Source organism: Asparagus officinalis, chromosome 5 (assembly GCF_001876935.1).
Source record: "Asparagus officinalis chromosome 5, Aspof.V1, whole genome shotgun sequence".
NCBI classification, from domain to species: Eukaryota; Viridiplantae; Streptophyta; class Magnoliopsida; order Asparagales; family Asparagaceae; genus Asparagus; species Asparagus officinalis.
In genome coordinates, this window is record NC_033798.1 from 10190796 (window position 1) to 10199132 (window position 8337).

An 8337-nucleotide genomic window follows, 5' to 3' on the forward strand; every position below is an offset into this window, starting at 1 on the left:
TCTTCTGTAATCAACACGCCTGTGTTGTTGAACACTAGGTGACCGTGTAGCCACTTTCCTTGCATTCCTTGACTCCTTCTTGACTCCGAATCCGCGCTAAGTTCCAGTAATTCCTACACAATATATAAATAGAGCAGTAAACAAGAACTAGGCAGCTTAACATGGCCAAAATGCAAGGAAATACATCAAATAACAATGAATCTGTAGGTGAAACATAGTCAAAATATAGATAATATTCATGTTTATCAACTCCCCCATGCTTGAACTATTGCTTTTCCTCAAGCAAAACAGATGGAAACACACACATAAGTGGGTACAGATTCAAAGAAAATAGAAATTAAGCACAAATGTATCCACTATTCTCAAGTTCACATGCAACATTATTCCACTCAACCCAATGTCAAAACAGAAATCTTGTCTATTCTCAAGTTCACATGCAACATTATTCCACTCAACCCAATGTCAAAACAGAAATCTTGTCTCAAGTTCAAAGTTGAAGAAAATGTATCTGTAGGCTCCACTCAACCCAATGTCAAAACAGAAATCTTGTCTCAAGTTCAAAGTTGAAGAAAATGTATCTGTAGGCTTTCACGTATGTTAGTGCAAGTGACTCAACTCATAAATGTTGGAAAGAGAAATGGCATGACAAAGTTAAAAAAAAAATTTAGTTAATTGCCCAAAACTTCTTGTGACAGACACATATCTCATCACAATGGGTCATACTCTTCCTACTTAAGGTCTCAAAGGAGCACTCGGTTTCCTTGCATTTTATTCAATTTTTTTTTTGAAAATCCCGTCATAATTAACACCTACTGACGTGACAGCCATACTTCTGAGGGTGCGGTGCTAGGTACTCGGTGCAACAGACTTTAGGACTTTTTTTTTACAAGGCCGAGTGTTTCTCCAGTAACCAAAAAGTATTCCAAGTCACCAAAGAAGCTTAGGTTTTAATTAGATGGGTTGAGCCAAAATCCATTCCTATCTCTCCAATGTTTAGAGTTAAGTATCGACAAAGTGGAACTCGAACAGATAACATCCTAACCAACTGAACATGAAACAAAGAAATTTTTTTTTAACAATGGGGCATGTGAAATAATTGATGCATGTGTTAGAAGAGTTTTCAAACAGTGGTACTCTTTTTTTTTAATCATAATGAAAAATCCCAACACAGAAAACAAGCACTCAAAAACACTAAAGCATACATGAAACATCATCCCAACACACCCAATCCCCCATGCTTGAATTGCACATTGTCCCCAATGTGTTTGAGTAATTGAAAGGAGGATAAGAGGGACTCACCACTCATTGAGGTGGCGGTGGAGGTGCATAAGGATGAGGTAGAGAAAAGTGGTGCAAATCTTGTATCAACTGGTTCATCGTCCCTAGTGTAGTGTCAAAACCATGCAGACGCGCGTTAATGGCATGGAATTGTGTGCCCATATCTTGTCGTAATGAGTGGACGGACTCTTTCAAGTGTTGATGCCCCCGCTCCAACATGTTGAACCTGTTGATCCAATTGGGGGACGCACTAGATGTGGATGCACCGTCGGGCGAAGTGTGTGGAGCCGGTCGTTGTAGGGGTACCTGAGGAGGTGGTTCGTAAGGCAAATCACCTTCAGGTGGCTGCCAATTATCCTGGCTTTCAGTGTTAGTAAGATTATGATTAGGGAGTGGGAAAATAGGGCCTTGAAAGAAAGTTAACCAATATTCGTCTTCAACTTTAGTTATAAGTCTAAAAGCTGTGCAATATGGTAAATCCAATCGGGATATTGGTTTCTCAATTGGTAGGTGAGAGAATGATAATTTCATACGTTCTGCGAGGATCGTGATCAATCCTCCAACAACAATGTCACCTACACTAGATTTCCCGATTTTTTCTAATTGTTTGGCTAAATGTGATCAATCCTCCAACAACAATGTCACCTACACTAGATTTCCCGATTTTTTCTAATTGTTTGGCTAAAAAGTATCCCACATCAACCACCATCCTATTTTTGGCTAAAAAGTATCCCACATCAACCACCATCCTATTGACAAGACAGTATAACAAGAAGACTTCGGTACCTAAAAACACTGACGCTCTCTCCCCTACCAAAGACGGTGTTTGCCATGAGCCGCTGTAGATAGCGGAAAACAGGGTTATAAATTTGGGAAGCCTTATTTTTAGAAGGTTCATAAGGTCGAACATTTGCTCTAACCTCTCTCTCACAGGTTATTGCTCTCCAAAAGATGGCTGGATCTCATTCTCTCGGGGGGTTTCTAAGTACCTGTTCAGGTAGGCTAAGAAGACGGTTAAATTTAGCCATACTGATCACATAGCATTTGTTAAAGAAACGAAATATCAGACGACCACCTGCGACGCTATCATTAGCATCAACAACTAAAGAACTTAAGAACTCAAGGGTAAGTCTCCTGTATGTAGGCCGATGCAAAGTCACAAATTCTCCCCAACCAATGCCATTGAACAAATTATAGATGTTTTCTTTCAGTCCTGATTGTAACAATGCATCATTATCAATGAATTTTTTCGATGTCATGCGCCTAGAGACCAAGTTATTAAATCGTACCTCTTGATTAAGATCAGGGTCAAAGATAATACCATCAGGGTTATTGGAAGGAGGCGTAGGGTTACCCCTTGTAGACCGGTGTTGCGATGCTATCGGTGAGTTGGAGGTTGTTGCGTCGTTGTTTTTTTCTGCGTTTTGGAGCCATGGGGCTGAATCGAAGATCGTTGGAGTTGCGGGACGACGCTTCTCTCGTCGGAACTTTAGATGTGTTGTCTTTGTGTTGGAAGCATTCCTGGCTTTGGGTTAGACAAGAGGTGGAAAAGAATGACTAAAGTCAGTGGGATGATGAGTGGGCGAGGTACGGGAAGTCAATGGGGAAGTATGTGAACTGGGTTTTGGGAAAGTTAATGGCTTTTTGGGGAGGTGGGGAAGTTAGTGGGGTTGTGAGGAGAAGTTAATGGCTTTTTGGGGAGGTTGGGATTGATAGGCTGTTTGGGAGGTGGGGAATTTAATTGGGATGTCAGGTGTTTTTTTTTATAAGAAGGGGTGGGGTTTGATGGGTTAGGTCAAAGAATTAATTGATCAGTCAACGCCGGGCAAAAAGAAGTCTGGGATTTTAGGGCCACGGGTGTGGTGGACGCCTTCCCAGGGTGTGGTAGACTCTGGAAATGAGATAAAGACTGTCCCGACTGCTACACGGGTGTGTTGGTGGACACGGCCTAGCCGTGTCAACTGTGTATTCAATATTTTTCCTTCTGTCCTCTTTAGCCTTGAACTCTCTGTTACCTATTTTCCTTTTGTCATTCACCTACACACCAGTTCACGGAAACTTGATTACATGTCATGAAAACTAATAATTAAAACACTAAAAGGAAAAATAAAATGAAAGAGAAACTTGGGTTGCCTCCCAAGAAGCGCTTGTTTATGGTCATGAGCTCGACCCCTTCAATGCTCACAATGATGATGAATCGGGAAGGGTAAAAGTACCCAACTTCTCGATCGGAGTTCCTGTGAAATAATGCTTTAATCGCTGTCCATTGACCTTGAAGGTTCCCATGGCTTCACTCCATACTTCGACAGCCCCAAATGGGTATACTTTACGCACTTGGAATGGTCCAGACCACCTCGAACGAAGTTTTCCCAGAAAAAGCTTGAGTCGAGAATTAAACAAAAGTACCAGGTCCCCTTCTGTAAATTCTTTATGAAGGATGTGTTGATCATGCCACTTCTTTGTTCTTTCTTTGTAAATCTTGGCATTCTCATATGCATCCAACCTTAATTCATCGAGTTCATTTAGTTGAAGCTTTCTCTGTTCCCCTGCTTCTTTCAAATCTAAATGAATGTTCTTGATAGCCCAATGTGCCTTATGTTCCACTTCAACTGGTAAATGACATGATTTCCCATAGACCAATATGAATGGTGCCATACCTATAGGAGTCTTATAAGCTGTCTGATATGCCCAAAGAACATCATCTAGCTTCATAGACCAATCTTTTCTTGAACGAGACACTGTCTTCTCCAAGATTCCTTTGATTTCTCGATTAGTGATCTCCACCTGACCACTTGTTTGAGGATGATACGGTGTAGCCATTTTGTGAGTTACTCCGTACTTCCTTAAAAGCGTACTTAGGATCCTGTTTGCAAAGTGAGATCCTCCATCACTGATTACAGCTCTTGGGACACCAAACCGGGGGAAAATGACCTTTTGAAATAATTTGACCACGACTTTCACATCATTTGTTGGGGATGATAAAGCTTCAGCCCATTTTGACACGTAATCTACTGCTACTAATATATACTTGTTGTTGCGTGATGGCGGAAAAGGTCCCATAAAGTCAATCCCCCACACGTCGAAGAGTTTGACTTCAAAAATGTTATTTAGTGGCATCTCATTCCTCCGTGAGATATTTCATGTCCGTTGACAACGATCACAACTAAGCGTGAAATGTCTCACATCCTTGAAAAGTGAAGGCCAATAGAACCCAGATTGCAAATTTTTAGCGGCGGTCTTGGTGGTGCTTGCATGACCTCCGTATGGTGAAGAATGACAGTGGGATATGACATCTAATACCTCCTCTTCAGGAAAGCATCTTCTAAATACTTCATCTACACAACGCTTATAATGACAAGGTTCATCCCAATAATAGTGCTTGACATCCGATAGGAACTTCTTGCGTTGTTGATAGGACAATTCAGGTGGTAATACCCCACAAGAAATATAGTTTACAAAATCAGCGAACCAAGGGGCTTGAAGACTTGTAATAGCAAACAGGTTGTCATCTGGGAACGAATCATCAAATGTCTCCTTTTCACCTTCTCCTTGATCCATATCTTGCCTAAGCCTAGAGAGATGATCAGCCACCACATTATCAGTTCCTTTCTTGTCTTTTATCTCGAGATCAAACTCCTGTAATAAGAGAATCCACCTTAGCAGTCGTCTTGTCTTTTATCTCGAGATCAAACTCCTGTAATAAGAGAATCCACCTTAGCAGTCGTGGTTTTGCATCCTTTTTAGCCAAGAGGTACTTCAAAGCAAGAGAATCCACCTTAGCAGTCGTGGTTTTGCATCCTTTTTAGCCAAGAGGTACTTCAAAGCAGCGTGATTTGTGAATACTATGACCTTCGACCCAACAAGATATGATCAGAATTTATCCAAGGCAAACACTACGGCTAGGAGTTCTTTTTCTGTTGTCGCATAGTTCATCTGAGCTTCATCCATTGTTCTACTGGCATAGTATATAGCGTATATTTTCCCTTCTTTCCTTTGCCCAGGAACAGCCCCGATAACATAGTCACTTGCGTCGCACATAATCTCGAATGGAATGCTCCAATCAGGTGATCTCATAACTGGGGCAGTTGTCAACGCTTCCTTTAACCTGAGCGAGGAGGGGAGTGGTTTTAGTTCTACCTTAGGTGCAGTTTTCTTTTCACAAACCTGTTCTGGGCTGTTTCTGCTGCTTTTTGACACGGCTGTGTCCATGGACACAACCTGGGCATTCAACTCTTTTGCAGTTTCAGCCACTGCATCAAGTCCTTTGCTGTAGGTGATTTTGGTGCAGGTTGGACTTCCATCAAGCATCGTAACATAGGAAGGTACTTCCTGATCATCGTCAACTGGTCCTTCATTCTCTACTAAGCATTTCTCAAGTGGATCACTTGATATGCATTTAATAAAGTCTTCTCTAACCACCATATCAATCGTATCAATCATGCAGCAAGTATCATCAATTAGTGGAAACTTCATAGCAGAAAACAAATCAAAATTTACCTTTTCATCCCCTATATTGAGAGAGAGCTTTCCATTCTTCACATCAATTATCGCTCCAGCAGTGGCAAGGAAAGGTCTTCCCAATATAATGGGAATTTGAGAATCCTCCTCAATTTCAAGAATAACAAATTCAACCGGGATGTAGAATTTACCAACCTGGATAGGTACATCCTCTAATATACCTACCGGACGTTTAACCGATCGATCCGCCAATTGGAGGGAGATAGTAGTGGGATTCAAGTCTCCCATCTGCAACTTGTTACATATAGACAGTGGCATAAGACTGACACTAGCACCGAGATCACATAGAGCACGATTAATTGACATATCACTATAGGCTGTCAAAAAATCACAATAGATAGCTGATCCCCATCAAACACCGATGATGAAAGTTACAATCTGACGACTTCCAGAAGGCTACAATTTGAAGACTTTCACGTAGATCGCTGAAGGTTACAATCTGACGACCTTCACGACAACCGATGAGAGCTCTAGTTAAACAGCCTTCACAATCAACATCGAGAGTTACAATCTGACGACTCTTGCATATCAAAGAGCTAAAGTAAAGATTACAAAATGACGATCTTTGCAACGCTTCGACAGAAAGAGACTACAAATCAATGGTCTCTTCAAATCAAGACGTGGAAGTCCTCCCCGCGTACCAGCATCAAGACGCACCGCATTCATAGCCACGAACGCAGCTCAAACGCAGCTTCCAAATCGCTGCAAACGCAATCGCTGCCAGACGCAGCTCAAATCGCTACCCAACGCAGCTCAAATCGCCGCGAAACGCAGCTTCCAAATCGCTGCAAACGCAATCGCTGCCAGACGCAGCTCTAATCGCTGCCAGACGCAGCTCTAATCGCCGCCAGACGCAGCTTCCAAATCGCTGCAAACGCAATCGCTGCCAGACGCAGCTCTAATCGCTGCCAGAACTCGTCAACAGGATCCTTAGAGCATTTCTGGAGCTTTGGAGATCGGCAACAAGATCTTCTTTATCCTTGGCTTATAACCGACTTTCGGTTAAATCAACTCTTTCATAGAGTTTTAAACTCGTTCAGAGTTCTCCATAACGTCAAATCATGAGGAGAAGACCACGTTCCAGTGAAACAAGACATCGGATCGTCAACGAGAAGCAAACTCGACGCGAGCATTCGAGGGAGGCATCTCATCGCCACCGTGAAGAACCCAGAATTAAACAAAGGGGAGAATCCAGATCATTCTCTTCTCTTTTGTAATCAGGAAGTCCAATTGTAACTGAGATTAAAGGAATACAAATTAATTTTCCTTCGTTTCTTTTTACTGTAAATTTTCCACAAACAAAAGATGGCGACTCCGCTGGGGATGAGTTTCTGTGACGAAGAAGTGGTGGCGCAATTCGATGTTCATCTCACTGGAACAATCGTCGAAACTCTCGTGGTAGAGTTTGATCAAGCCAAGTTTGAGGAGGCTATCTCCTCCGGATCCCTTAGCCCTAAGGCTATGCGCAAGATCCACAAAGTCTCCAAAGAGACTAAAGATCCAACTGCTCCTCCTATGCCGAAGGAAGACCTCTCCTTTGGGCCAGATTGCTTGGACAGCCCCTCCTCCGATGGAGTGGGCTCATGGGCTTAGCTTCAGCCAAACCCGCGCCAAGCCGACGGGTATCGGGTCGAAAGATGCCCATGGAGGCGACAAAGGCCTTGAAGCAGGCTAAGAAGAACGTCGCTCGACGGAGGAGGAGATCCTTACGACGAGCACATCTCCGAGAATGCTGATCCTCAATTCAACATGAGCTTCGTGTTTGTGAGCCTAAACGCGACCCTATGCCCTGCGTTTCTGTTTCAGAATGCAAGTCTCGCGTCTATGAGCCCAAACATAGGCTCTGTGTGAAGAAGACTGAGCGCAACCCTCAGGGGCGCGTTCCACAAAATGAACGCAACCCTCAGGAGTGTGTTCCACAAAATAAACGCAACTCTCAAATATGCGTTTCATCAGCAAAACCTGAAGCTCAGGCATGCGTTCAGTTGACGAAATCCAATACCGAACATGGTGTATACCGTGGAGCTTCGGGGCGCTGCCCCGAACCCCGCCGGGGGGTATTCCATCCCCCCGGACCCCCTGGCCAGGGGCGCGCCGCCCCCTGGACCCCCGGCTCGCTGACCGGGCAGCGAGACCCCCGAATACTCTGCGTAGCGTAACTGGATTGAGGGGCGGATATAAGAAGTCCATGGATTCAAGGCATCTCAACCAAATCCATGTTCACCAAGAGCCAGTCCTGTCCAATCATGGACTGGGGGTTCCAATTCAAACCTCACAATCAGTGAGTAATTCTCTTCGAATCTTTACAACAGATTTGAGAGAGTTCATATCGAGAGAAAGACCGATGCAACAAGTCATTCGTTCATTCCAATGTGAATGGCTGATTCCTACGGGCCTCTCAGGATGTCAATGCTGCTCATATGTGGCCCAACTGTTGGTGTTTAACCAATTTACGAATGTTGTTTTGCCCAACCAACGACGACGTTCTCACAGGAAGAAGTCTCCAGAGACCGAGTATCCTGGAGTCACTATCAATGTGAT

General features: G+C 43.5%; 1 long non-coding RNA gene across 1 annotated transcript; it reads right to left on the bottom strand.

The window, feature by feature from the left end:
• On the bottom strand, positions 777-2995 carry LOC109843457. The gene is made up of 2 exons (XR_002247686.1): positions 2568-2995; positions 777-1584 (listed from the first exon to the last, which is right to left on the bottom strand). It is a non-coding gene; the product is annotated as an uncharacterized LOC109843457 (long non-coding RNA).